Source organism: Dromiciops gliroides, chromosome 3, assembly GCF_019393635.1.
Source record: "Dromiciops gliroides isolate mDroGli1 chromosome 3, mDroGli1.pri, whole genome shotgun sequence".
NCBI classification, from domain to species: Eukaryota; Metazoa; Chordata; class Mammalia; order Microbiotheria; family Microbiotheriidae; genus Dromiciops; species Dromiciops gliroides.
Window position 1 is genome coordinate 352579917 of NC_057863.1, and position 14479 is coordinate 352594395.

A 14479-nucleotide genomic window follows, 5' to 3' on the forward strand; every position below is an offset into this window, starting at 1 on the left:
TTGAAGATCTCAATTGGCATTGACATAGGGCTTAGGATGGAACAGCCGTATCAAGGAGTCAAGTGACTATTAAAGTTTAAACTGGCCCAACTAGCTGTCTAAGGACAGACACACCTAAGAAGTAAGGGGAGATAAAACTCTATAGAGCAAAGTCAGTTAGGCATAGACAGAGATACTCCAGAGGTCAGGACTATCATTCCAAAAAAAAAAAAACAAGAAAATCCCCTGACTCTCAGGAATCTTTCCTCTCAACCCCCAAAGGAACTTTCCATATTCAGGTGGTCGCCTGAAGTTTTTGCCTTCCTTATGTTCTGAGCTGGAAGATATCTCTAAGCCACCTCTTCCCTTGAGGCTATCCTTCCCTCTAGCCATTTTAATTCTAATTGGACTGTGTGCAAGAGCGTAATTTTTTACAGAGGAATACCTAAGGACCCCCACCACCTATCTCCCCCCCCCACCTCCATAGCATTTTCTCTATAGTTTTCACTTTTAGAGAATTGTGTAGGTCACTGAGGCTTTAAGTGACTTGCCCAGGGTCACAGAGGTCTCTAACAACAGGTTAGGGTTTCAAATACTTAGAATACTCAGCTCTTCTTGATCCAGATGCTAATTCCTTGTCTACTCTACCACACCCCATAGGGATTCCTATTTTACCGGGGAGGAAACTAGGGTGGGGATGGGGGACTTCTATCACTTGTCCCAGGTTACAGAGCTAGTAAATGTTAGATGCCAGGTTTGAACCCAGACCTCTTCTGATTCAGTTGAGCATTCTACCCACTACCCCAATACAGCATCTTCCATGTGACTACAGAGACATGCTCCCCTATCTTCCAACCTCACTCACCCAAGACATGCACTTGGCACTTTTATTTTTTTCTCAATTACATTCAAAAACTAATTTTAACATTTGGTTTTTAAAATTTTGAATTCCCTTTGATATTCTCTTCCTCCCTCCCTCTCCTCCCTCCTCCTAAAGAAGGCAAGCAGTTTGTTTTAGATTATACATTTGCAGTCATTCGAAACATTTCCATAAAGACATGTACTTTGGATGGTTTGGGGGACAAACTGGTTTATGAAATTTACTTCCATTTGTGTTTTTCTTGAATTTCTTCTCCTCCATATTTTGGCCTCCTTCCCTTTCCCTGCTTTGTGACTAAGTGGGGAGGGTGGAGAAGCAGTGGACTCCGGGAAGAGAGACTTTAATGAGAGGGCCCAGGTGCAAAAATGCTTCTGGGGATTCCTTAAGATCCTGGGTTGATGGAGACCACCCAGGCTCAAAGCCTCGGAGTTTCCACACAGTCCGGGCTTACTACAACCTAGACTCCTCCTCCCACCATTAGCATATCTCTACTCCCTGGAGCCATCTCTACTCTGAGCAGGGATCATCATTTGTTTGGGATTAGGACAAACTGCAGAAAGCAGAAAGTATTCTGTCTAATCAGCCAAATTGCAGTCATTCTTTTTCCCACTCATTTCCAGGAGGAGCTATGTATCTTTCTTGATTTCTTTCTCTTAAACTTCTCCAATAATTGGAAGCAGTTTAAAAGAGACAAATGCATGACTGCCTATAGTTTTGGTGTGTGTGTGTGTGTGTGTTTAAAGGGAATGAGGAATTATGGAATAAAAGCACATTTCTGAACTTCTATAATAGCAGGAAGGATTTGGGTCAGATTTCTTGACTGGATGTTAGACCATCAAAAGGGAAACCTAGATAGAATATAGAATCTCCTTCCCTAGAAATTTAAAAAACTAGAACAAATTCTCATTAGTCGGAAACATTTTTGTGCAATTTTGAATGGAAATATGAGGGGAGACTAGATGGGATTAAAATATCTTACTATTAGGGGCAGCTAAGTGGCGCAGCGGATAGAGCACCGGCCCTGGAGTCAGGAGGACCTGAGTTCAAATTTGGCCTCAGACACTTGACACTTACTGGCTGTGTGACTCTGGGCAATTCACTTAACCCCAATTGCCTCACCAAACACACACACACAAAAGCAAACAAACAAATCTTACTATTAATAGAAGCCTTTCAGGTCATCTAGTTCAAATTATTCTCCAAGACCAGTGATTTCTTACTAGCATCCCTGACCAGGAACCATCTAGACTTTAATTGTGGTGTTATTGTCCTTTATTTCAGAGATGACCATAACATCATGGAAGGTGATGTCATAACTTCAGTGAGTTGGATTTAAGTGAGGGAGGGCTATGCAAAGGCATGAGCCTCACTCTCTCCTCCAGAGCCAAAAAGATATACATCAGGATGACTGGAGATGGCCCCTACTCTGATTGTACACTTCCACTGAAGTGGTGCTTACTTTCACAATGTGTTGTTCAGATGTGTGCAACTATCTATGACCCGGAGAACAGGGTTTTCCAGGCAAAGATAATGGAGCGGTTTACCATTTTCTTCTCCAGTAGATTGAGGCAAACAGAGGTTAAGTGACTTGCTCAGGGTCACACAGCTATTAAGTGTTTGAGGCCTTATTTGAACTCAGGTCTTCCTGACTTCGTGCCCAGAGCTCTATCCACTGAACCACCTTACCTGCCTCAATTTTTAGATAGCTCTAATCATTCATCCTTTTAAAAAATAACTCCAATTGTTAAATGAGCTTTGTTAAGGACCGAGGAGTCAATGATTTTTAAGCAGTCCAGAAAGGACCCACTGGCAACTGATGGCTTGAAGTTTTCTGTGATCATCAGGAAAGGTTTAATGTGGGTGGATGGGGAAATTCAGTCGAAGATCCTTTTAGAAGCTCAGAGGGGTAAATTTGGCATCAGTAACCAAGTGGGCTTCATAATTACACTTTAAAGAACTCATCTTGTGGGCTTCACTTGCTGTAGTTCAGATCTCATTAGTCCTACATATTCATTGAGATGACAGCCAAGCATACTAAATGTGTCCCCAGAGCCAGAGATGAGTTTGTCAGTGTGTGGGTCCCAGGAGCAACAGAAAGAATTTAGTGATGAAAATACTCAAGGGCACACATGCCCTTGCATTGAGGAAGTCCAGAAGCAACTTCCTAATTCTCCACTTAAAAAAAAAATCCCTCTATACCTTCATCCATCTTTCTCCTACTCCCTAAATACTCTGGACTAAATATCCCAGAAAACTATGCATGAGCTCTTCTATCATGTTATAATATCACCTAATGTGTTCTCCAATTGGGTAGGAATTCCTCTAGGGCAGCAGTTAAAAAAGAATCTAGGAGAGGGGCAGCTAGGTGGAGCAGTGGATAAAGCACCGGCCCTGGAGTCAGGAGGACCTGAGTTCAAATCCGGCTCAGACACTTGACACTTACTAGCTGTGTGACCTTGGGCAAGTCACTTAACCCTCATTGCCCCACTTGATGTGTCATCTGGCAAAGAGTCATTGGGTGGAGACTTGGAAATGTGTATTTGAAAGGACAATTACCTAAGACAACACTGCAAACCTAGGAAGTAGCAAACTACCCCAGAGCTATAGGGAGGCTCAGAGCTGTGGATTTGACAGATGACACAACAAGTCAGAATAAATTTTTTATTAAAATTAATTAAAACAAAATGCAAGGTAAATGACAGGAAATTGAAGCATTTTATAAACATTCCCCAATTAATCACTCTCCCCAACAGAGAAAGAGGAAGCCATATCAGTTTAAACTGAAGGCACAGGTATTATAGGTCAACATCGTTAGTATTCCCTGGTTAGATACTTCCCTTTTGGTCTCAGGGCTACAGCTACTGAGAATTGACTTGTTGTCTAAAGTAGATCTCTCACAACATACATTCTCTCTGTGTCACTGCCATCTCTGTGGCACCAGCTTGGCTTTCAAAGCCTCCATCTGTATCCTCAGCCTGGTAAATGCGGCTACCACTTATTCCTGTCTCTTGTGACTTTTGCCTAACAACTCTCATTTCACTAACCTCCATCTAATTCTTCCAACCTTTTTTTTAAAACTGACAACCCAGAAGTACTCCCACCTAATCAGTGTACACAATATATGACATTACCATACTGTAGAACTCATGCAGAAGCTTCTGGGAGATTTAACCCAGAGACTTTCCCTTGTCTCAGTCATAAGTATTTTTGCAATGTGGAATCCATACATTTATATGCCTCTACTATAGTCTTCAGATAATCCATTCAATGCACCATCCTCTTCTGTTTAATATTTAGATAGATAGATAAATAGAAAGAAAGAAAGAAAGAAAGAAAGAAAGAAAGAAAGAAAGAAAGAAAGAAAGAAAGAAAGAAAGAAAGAAAGAAAGAGAAAGAAAGAAAGAAAGAAATACAAATTTTTGGACATGACCAATATAAGAATTTGTTTAGCTTCACTATGCATATTTGTTAGAATGGTTTTTTTTTCTTTTCTTTTTTCAGGATAGGAAAAATATATATACTTTATAATTGAAAAAAAATTAATTAAAAAAAATTTCATGGATATCAGGGTAGCCCCCAGACTGTCCCGCTGTTAACCCTACATTACCCTCTTGTCCAGACACATATTTCTTTGATAATGTCATTTTTGTCATTTCTCATATTTAAGTCATCATGGGTAATATTATTTCTCTCATGTATCTTATCACTGCCTTTCTGGTCATCTGCAGGTCTGAATCTTTGGAGATTACATTGTTCCCTGACTTGCAGTCACAGGATATCACTAGGTGATTTGAAAGATGGGCTTTTGTGATTGTAAGCAAGTTAGGCATCATTGAAAACTATGTCCTAAGCATATCTCATTCCTCTCCAGGATGCACTACACACATTCTCTCCCATGCCCCAGCTCTTCATCCTGAAGCCTTACTCCATTGGGAGTACCCTCTGTCCTTGCAGCCTCTCCCTCTGATTGGATAGTTCCTCCTGGCACTTCTATAGAGAGAAGACATCTAGACCATACGTGTCTTATTCCCTTTCCACTAGGTGGCAGCTAGGTAGCACAATCAGTAGAACACCAGGCCTAGGAGTCAGGAAGACCTGAGTTCAAACCCACCCTCAGACTCTACCTGAGTGAGCTTGTATAAGTTACTTGCCTTAGTTTCCTTATCTGTAAAATGGGGACAATAAGATCACCTACTTCCAGAGTTGTCTTGAGGATCAAATGAGATAATATTTGTAAAAAGTCCTTAGTAGGGGCAGCTAGGTGGCGCAGTGGATAGAGCACCAGCCCTGGATTCAGGAGGACCTGAGTTCAAATCCGACCTCAGACACTTGACACTTACTAGCTTTGTGACCCTGGGAAAGTCAATTAACCCTCATTGCCCAGCAAAAAAAAAAAAAAGTCCTTAGTAGAATGCCTAGCAATTGCTTTCCATCTGAGAGTTCCCTATATTAAAGAAAGCACAGGTTCATTTCTTATTTCCTTATCATATGTTACATTTATTGATACATTTATCATATCCTCTTATTAGACCATTACCACCATCAAAGCAGATATAATGTCCTATTTAAACTTTGTATCTCTCAGCACCTAGAACAATTCTCTGTACCCACTGTGTACATAACAATTGTTTGGGAAAAGAAGGAAGGGAGGAAGGGAAGAAGAGAGGGGGGAAGAAAGGAAAAAAGGAAGGAAGGGAGGGAGAGAGGGAAGGGGGAAGCAGTAAATAGTCAAGTAAATAATAAACATGTCTTCTACGTTTGACTATCATTATTACTGTGAAGGGCTAAAATTCTAGCTAAACTGTCTAAAATATCTAATGAGTGGTCGCCAATAAATTATAAGCTTTAGCAAGAGTTAGACTTTTAAGCATTTATTAAGGAGAATAAGAATTTGGTAAAGAGAGAGAAAGGCCTAGATTCCTATCTATTAAAGGGAGAGCACATTTCTAGCTCCTCTCTCCACCAGAGTCCAGAGGAAAAAGCCCCAGAGCGAGCGCCAGTCTCTTCCTTCCTCCTCCCACTAGCCCGCGTCACTTCCTGACGCCAAAGAAAAGACTCCTGGTCTTGCCCTCAAAGACCTTCGCTTCATGGGTGGAACTCTTCTACAGTAAGTCTCCAGCAGGTGGCGTCATTCCAATCGTTACATTACTCATGGTCAAACATCTCTTTGATTGCCTAATCATACATGGCACAATACTTACTAGAAAGTGAACCCCAGAGACAGATACTAGATCTTTCCATTAATGGAATGAAATCAATCAATCGATCAGCATTTATTAAATGCTTACTATGTACCAGGAATTGTGCTAAGTGCTGAAATTTTCAGAGTCCTGTCCAGTGCAGGAGATAGAGCTCTGTATCTGTAATCAAGAAGACCTGAGTTCAAAACCAGCCTCAGATACTTAAAAGCTGTGTGAACCTGGGCAAGTCACTAAGCCCCTGTATGTCTCAGTTTCCTCATCTATAATATGGGGGATAATAATAGCACTTACCCCCTAGGGTTGTTATGAGCATGAGATGACATAATATTTATAAAGTGCTTAACACAGTGCCTAGCACACAGTGGGCACTCAATGCTTGTTTCCTTCCTCCCTTCCTTCCTCCTTCCCTCCTTCCTTCCCTCCCTCCCTCCCTCCCTTCCTTCCTTCCTTCCTGTGTGTGGACTGCAGTATAGCTAGACCAGGTTTGGTGCTGCAGTAATATTAAACAGCCATTAATTTAAGGACTGGGGCAGCTAGGTGGCAGAGTGGATAAAGTGCCAGCCCTGGATTCAGGAGGACCTGAGTTCAAATCCAGCCTCAGACACTTGACACTTACTAGCTGTGTGACCCTGGGCAAGTCACTTAACCCTCACTGTCCCACTCAAAAAAATGGATTGGGCATGAATTTAAGGGCTATAAGAAAAGAGATGAAAAGACCAGAGGGAAAGATTCAGGTGCTTTTTTGAACAGTTCGGCCAAGTACCCATGGCAATGACATGTGGGAAAGCTTACTATGAAAATCACAATGAAAGTAGCTATAATAATGCCAAATATCATATAATATAACCACTATAATAAAGTTGCAATCCATTTGTTTCCACTATTCAACATTTCAAAACCACCCTGGAAAAACTCTCTCCTCTGTGGCATTGTGAAAAAAAAAATGGAAAAGTTCAGTTCTGAATTATATGGGCAGTTCAGCAGCACACAAAGTATTGAAGCTTTGGTGCCCCTGTCTGTGACTCCCCCTACCCAACTGGCCTCTATGTAGCCCCCACCCATTCCTTTTTACCTCTGCCCTGATTTTTATCTTGTATATATCCACTGGTCATAACACCTTCTCTGCTTTCAGAGTCTCTGAGTGATGGAGCAGCAGATAGAGAATTGGGGAGACACAAGGCACTGAGGGGTGCAGCAAAGCATCTCGGCTCGAGCTCCCTGTCTCCTCCTCCCCTTGTCCCAGCCCACCGTGAGAAGGTCAAGTCAGCTCTGGGCCAACCTAAGCAGAGCCAGAACGGAGGATGCCTTCAAAGAAGACATTAAACAGTCACATTAATGTTCTTGCCTTTTGTGTTGCTATGACAGCCAGGAATTTCTAATCCAAACTGCTGGACCCTGAAAAGAATTATGTACTTGAGTTCAGTCAGTGAGTGGGTCCAAATGGTTCTGCCATCATGTCTAACACCTGCCTAATCAGGAAGCATTTTTGTACAAAAAATCTGATAAACCCAAGATAAAGTCTGATAAATTCATGATAAAATCACAACTAGCCACTTCTTATCATGCTGAACTGTCCTTGGAAGACCTTAGGTTAGAGAGAAAGAAGGCAAGGAGAACTAGAAAACGTTAGATTAGATAACTGGAACTCCTAGGATGTCAGGGCTGGAAAGGGTTATCCAGTTCAGCGGTTCTCCTGACTACTTTTTTTTTGCAGGACAATGAGGGTTAAGTGACTTGCCACCTAGCTGCCCCCTAGTTCAGAGGTTCTCGGCCTCGTCTCTATGAACTTATTTCTTTAATTGTGAAAATTATTTCACACACACAAAAAAACTATAATTGGTTTCTTTTGAAGTCTTATCTCCTTTATTTTATGCATTTTAAAACATTACTCTGAGCAAGGGTTGGTCACATAGGCTTTGCCAAACTGCCCGAGCCCATGACACAAAAAAGGCATGAATCCCTGATCTGATCTCTTTATTTTTACATGTGAGGAAACTGAGACCAAAAGAGGTTCAGCATCTGGTCTAATATCACACAGGAGAATTTGTGGACTTCTCATCCTCTTTCAAGAGAAGGTGAAGAGGATGGTATAACTATAGGAAAAGACCTGCCTGAAAGTAAAGGTAGGGGTTTGTTGCCAAGTGAGTAGGTTCCACCAACACCAAGGGTGGTCTTGTCATTTCTGTGGTGTGGCCATCTGGATCTGTCAGCTCAGATGGTTAGAGCAAAATACCAAAAAGGCAGATGATAATAGTATCTTACTGTGATATAGTCCCTTATGGTTACAAAGTATTCTACACACATTATCTCTTTTGACTCTATGTACTAGATACTACAGGTATTACCCCTGTTTTGCAGGCAAGAAAATGGAGACCAAAAGAAAAAGAAAATGGAGACCCAGAGAAAGTAAATAGTTTACCCAGGGGGAAATAGAAGAAAGACAGGGGTTTAAACTCCAGGTTTGGTGCTCTTTCTTCTATATAACACTGTCTCCTTTAATAATCTAAATAGGCCAGGGGCACCTAGGTGGTACAGTGGATAAAGCACCCACCCTGGATTCATGATGACCTGAGTTCAAATCTGGCCTCAGACACTTGACACTTACTAGCTGTGTGACCCTGGGCAAGTCACTTAACCCTCATTGCCTTGCAAAATAATAATAATAATAATAATAATCTAAATAGACCCCAAACCATAGAATCATAGAGCAGGGAGGAACCTTAAAGGTCATTTGATCATAGAAAAGAAGGAAACAAGTATCTTTCACATGTCTATTTGTCAGTTGCTGTGCTAAGTGCTTTACAAATATCTCATTTGATCCTCACTACAACCCTGAGGTAGTTTCTATTATTGTCCCCATTTTACAGTTAAGGAAACTGTAGTAGACAGAGTTTAAGTGAGTTGCCCAAGGTCACATAGCCAGTAAATGTCTGAGGCTGAATTTTAATTCAAGTCTTTCTGATTCCAGACCCAGTGTTCTACCCACTTCACCACACAGCTACCAATAAAAGTGCTTTAGAAATATTATCTCATTTGATCCTCGCAACAACTCTAGGAGGTAAGTGAAATTATTATCTGCATTTTACAGATGAGGAAAGCAAAGCAGACAGGAGCTAAAGTGACTTGCCCAGGGTCACACAGCTAATAAATGTCCATGATGGGGTTTGAATTCAGATCTTCCTAATTTCAAGTCTTATGACCTATCCACCATACCATACCATTTCTCTCAACTCCCTTCTTTTACAAGTGAGGAAACTGGGACCCAGAGAGGTTGTGGTTTGCCCAAGGTGACAGTAGTACTGTAATAAGTGGTAGAATGAGAATTTGAACCCAGGTCCTCTGACTCCAGATCTAGCACTCTTTACACTTCACCATGCGGCAACAGGTTGAATTCACTTACGAGTCAATTCATTTCCCCAGGGAGAAAATTATATCTGCTCCTCAACAATAATGTTGACTCTCCTCACCAGCCAGGCATCTCACAAATGCTTTCTGTTGGACACTGTGGAGTCTAGCCAAGATGTTGAATGTCTCTCTATAAATTCCTCACCATTAGGGAAAACTAGAACTCAAAACTCAGGTTCTACCTAATAAGTCCATCACATTATCTTCATATGTAAAATAAGATGAGGCTACTCTTAAATTCAGATGTTTAGATGAAGAAGTTTATGGGTGTGGGTATGGGCGTGGGTGTGCTCAAGCCTCCTTCCAAATCTGTCTGAAATTTTATGTGCTGCAAATTCTAAGAGGTGCAGTACTGGCCTGGGAGTCAGCAGCTTCTCTTTCTGCTAACGTTGTTTGATTGTGCTAAGTCACTTTATTTTCCTGTGTGCCCACTTCTGTCAAATCTCCAATTCCCCACCCACTTCAGAGAGATGAGCTAGATAGTATCTATAAAGAGCTTTCAGAAGGTGCTATAATAAACAGGAGATGTAATTATATCTATTTTGTGGGCAGGGAATATAATTATACCACCTGGCCAGAGACATCCTTTCAGACCCTATCACTTTCACTCTGCTCTTTTTTCCTCTCCCTTTCTGTGTTCCTTCAAAAGCTGAAGTACATTGGAGTTCTCCCCAGGCTGAAGGGAGAAGAGTGGAGGGAATGGGCGGAGTTGGGTAAAGAAACCATGATGAGTTGAAGCTTAGCCAGGAGTCCAAGAGGCAGTGCCCTGGGGACACCCAGGGAGTGTTCTGCAGGGCTCCTGCTGAGGCTGCTCAACTGATTGGGCAGGGTCCCTCATGACCTCATCTTGGCATCGGGACCTAGGCTCAGCCTCACATTTGATTGACTAAGTGACATTGGGTAATTCACTTAATCACCCTGCGCTTACATTCCTCTCTTTCCAGCTTGGGAAGAATAATATTTACCCTTGATTGTACTATTCCCATTGGTCCTGCCCCTAGGCCTGCCCGAATTTGAGACCAGTAGGGAAAAGATGGTACTAATGAAAGTCCCTTCTGGTGGGAGAGAAAAAAGAAAAAGTTTAACATCGTCATGATTAATAATACATATATAACAATGGTTATATATTATCATTATTATTAGAATAACAAGCCAATATAGTAAACGGAACACTGGATTTGGAATCAGGATCTGAGTTTGAATCCTTTCTCTGCCACTTACTATTTGTGTGACCTTGAAGTGAATAGCGTGGCATAAGCTATCTATTCAAAACTTTAAATGTAGTTAGTAGTAGGGGCAGCTAGGAGGCATAGTGGATAGAGCACTGGCCCTGGAATCAGGAGGACCTGAGTTCAAATTCAACCTCAGACAGACACTAGCTGTGTGACCCTGGGCAAGTCACTTAACCCCAACTGCCTCACCAAAATAATAATAATAATAATAATAATAATAATTTTTAAATGTAGTAGTCGTTGGAAAACAACCCCTGGGTCCTTGACCACCCCTTTCGTGGCTCGGCGCCGTGTGGGTGAGGAGCTCTCATCTCCAGCTTCTGTCACCACAGCCGCAGCCACCTCCGCCGCCAACCCTGCTCAGAACCTGCGCCGCCCACCAGCAGTATGCCGTCCAAGGGGTTGCTCCGGTCCATCCAGGTCTTCAGGCGAAAGAAAACTGCCATCTCTGTGGCCCACTGCAAGAGAGGCAATGGGCTGATCAAGGTGAACGAACGGATGCCCACTGCAGATGATTGAGCTTCAAACCCTGCAGTACAAGCTGTTGGAACCTGTCCTCCTACTGGGCTAGGAACGTTTTGCTGGAGTAGATATCTGGGTCCAAGTGAAAGGAAGAGACCATATCACCCAGATTTCTGCTATCCGGCAGGCCATCTCCAAAGCCCTGATGCCTATTATCAGAAATATGTGGATGAGGCTTCCAAGAAGGAAAGCAAAGACATCCTTATCCAGTATGACCGAACTCTGCTCGGGCTGACCCTTGTCGCTACGAGTCCAAGAAGTTTGGTGGACCTGGAGCCCAGTCACTATCGTAAATCCTATCAATAAGGCAATTACTAGGATTGTGGGTCCTTTTGCAATGTGGTATGTTCGGGGCAGCTAGGTGGCACAGTGGATAGAGCACTGACCCTGGAGTCAGGAGGACCTGAGTTCAAATCCGACCTCAGACACTTGACATTTACTAGCTGTGTGACCCTGGGCAAGTCACTTAACCCCAATTGCCTTACCCCAAACACCCCCAAAACAACAACAACAACAACAAATAAATTTGGCATATGACCTTTTAAAAAAAAAGTAGTAGCCATGATGATGATGATGATGATGAGGATGATTATAATAATAACTCCTAGATGACCTCTAAGATCCCGTCTAACCCTAAAACTATCACGCTACAGCACTATAACATTTGCACAGCACTCTTGAAGACTTACGAAATACTCTCCTTACAACCATTTTGAAGTAGGTGATTCAAATATGATCCACATTTTTTAGATGAAGAAACCGAGGCTTAGAGTTTAAGTAGAGTCATGGCCAGAATCAAACCCAGGTCTTCTGATGCCAAGCCCCACGAACTCTCTCCCATGCTCCATTGTGTTAGTCAAGAGAAGCCAACACAAGTGAAGTTAGGGGTAAGGGAAGGATCCTGTTATGAACAAATAGAAGTTGGTCGTCGGAGATATATAGATCTTGAATTGGAATGCCAAGTAGACATCTGAAGAGTAAGCCCACGTTGGCTGTCAGAACCGCTGATTGTGTTGCCGAATAATCCTGAGGCAGTATCCATGTATCAAAACCAAAGGCAGAATCCAGTGCAAGGGGTCTAAAAGGAGGCAGCCAGAAGATTAAGAATCAATGGTTTGGGGGGGGGGGGGGAAAGAATCAATGGTTTGGTTACTAAGTAAGCAATCAACTACTGAGCTTACAGTAGACCAGGAAAATCCAAGTTTGTCCTGGTCCCCACTTTAAAGGAGTGTGCCCACACTCCAGCTTCCCTTGAATTGATTTAGCTTCAGAGTTCCCATGTCATAGACATATTCATTTCCATGGAACTTCCTGCCTCACAATAAGGAGGAAGGATAGGGGACATGCAGATCAGTGGTGGTAAGGAGCTGCCCAGATGAATCTTAGAGGAAAGAAGGAGATGGCCACTCGTGTCCCAACATAAAAACACAGAGGTACCCACAGGACATAGAGGCTGCAAATGATCTATGATTTTCTATGAAAGTCAAACCCCAATTCTCTTGGCATCTGGACCTTCTGATGGACCCAGAACACATCGTTTCACTTGCCTCCTGAATTTTGACAATAAAATCATGCCTCTGGTTCCGGATCCCTCAAATCTTCAACCACCCTGTCTCCTTTGCCCCTCTGCCTAGCAATTCATATGCTTGGCTTTTTTTTAATCATAAAAGTATTTTATTATTTTCCAGTTACATGTAAAGATAGTTTTCAACATTTGCTTTCAAAAGATTTTTAGTTCCAAATTTTTCTCCTCTTCCCCTTCCCTTCCCCCTCCCCAAGCAGAAAGCAATCTGATATAGGTTATATATGTATAATCATATCAAACATATATCTGCATTAGTCATGTTGTAAAAGAAGAATCAGAAAAAAGGGGGAAACCTCAAAAAAGAAAGAACAAAAACAAAAGTAGAAACAATGCGGTTCAATCTGCATTCAGAATCCACAGTTCTTTTTTCTGGATGTGGAGAACATTTTCCATCATGAGTTCTTTGGAATTGTCTTGGATCATTGCACTGCTGAGAAGAGCTAAGTCTATCACAGTTGATCATGACACAATGTTGCTGTTACAGTGTACAACGTTCTCTGGGTTCTGCTCACTTCACTCAGCATCAGTCCACTTAAGTTTTTCCAGGTTTTTCAGAAATCTGTCTGCTCATCATTTCTTATAGCACAATAGTATCCCATTACATTCATATACCACAACTTGGTCAGCCATTCCCCAATTGATGGACATTCCCTCGATTTCCAATTCTTTGCCACCACAAAAAGAGCTGCTATAAATATTTTTGTACATGTGGGTCCTTTTCCCTTTTTTATGGTCTCTTTGGGATACAGACCTAGTAGTGGTATTACTGGGTCAAAGGGTATGGTGATTCGGCAGCTAGGTGTCACAGTGGATAAAGCACTGGCCTTGGATTCAGGAGGACCTGAGTTCAAATCTAGCCTCAGACACTTGACATTTAACTAGCTGTGTGACCCTGGGCAAGTCACTTAACCCTCATTGCCCGGAAAAAAAACAAAAAACAAAAGGGTATAGTAATTCATGTTTGGAAAACAACTTGGGTTTCTCCTTGACCCAGTGATTCAGGCCCTTTCTCTTTCCTTCTCCCTGGTTTGAGAAACTCCAACCTGAGGCATGGAGGAACCCCATCCCAAACTTTTGAACAGTTCCATTCAGGCCCAGGAATTATTCTACAATCATCCTTTGAATTCAGAGGGAACAAGACAACGTAATTTCTGTGACCATGGACAAGAGAAAAGCTCCCATCTATCCCAATCTTGTGTTCTACGTTTCTTAAATCCCTTAGAAAGTCCACCTCCATCAAGTCCCATGGCCATCACCCAATAAATACCTGGTGATGAACTGATTCTCCATTCCACCCAGATCCCAGAATCAAATAAGATTCCTGAAGCAGTTCAGACACACCTCCATAAGAGTTTCCAAGGACCTAACCTATAACTGCTATCCTTTCCTCCTTTCCCTCTTAAAAAAGTGTAAATCCATACTGATTCTCCCACACAGAATCCAAATGCTCATTGCTCCCAGAGAGAGCTTTCCCCAGTCAGGCTGCCACCAGAAATCTTGCTCCCCTCCAAGCAGTCTTGGAAAGTAGCTGAGAACCCCAAGATACCAACTGCAGAAAATGTGCTTCCCACAGGATATCAATGGCACCGTAAGGTTTGGACAGATGGCCCCTGTTGTGGTCCGTGTGGCGATCTAGAGTCCCTAAGCCCCAATGCCAGAGAACAAGAGCCAGCTC

General features: G+C 42.3%; 1 pseudogene; it reads left to right on the top strand.

The window, feature by feature from the left end:
• The first annotated feature begins 11084 nt into the window (after positions 1 to 11084).
• Positions 11085 to 11512, top strand: LOC122747599 (annotated as a pseudogene).
• The last annotated feature ends 2967 nt before the right edge of the window (positions 11513 to 14479 follow it).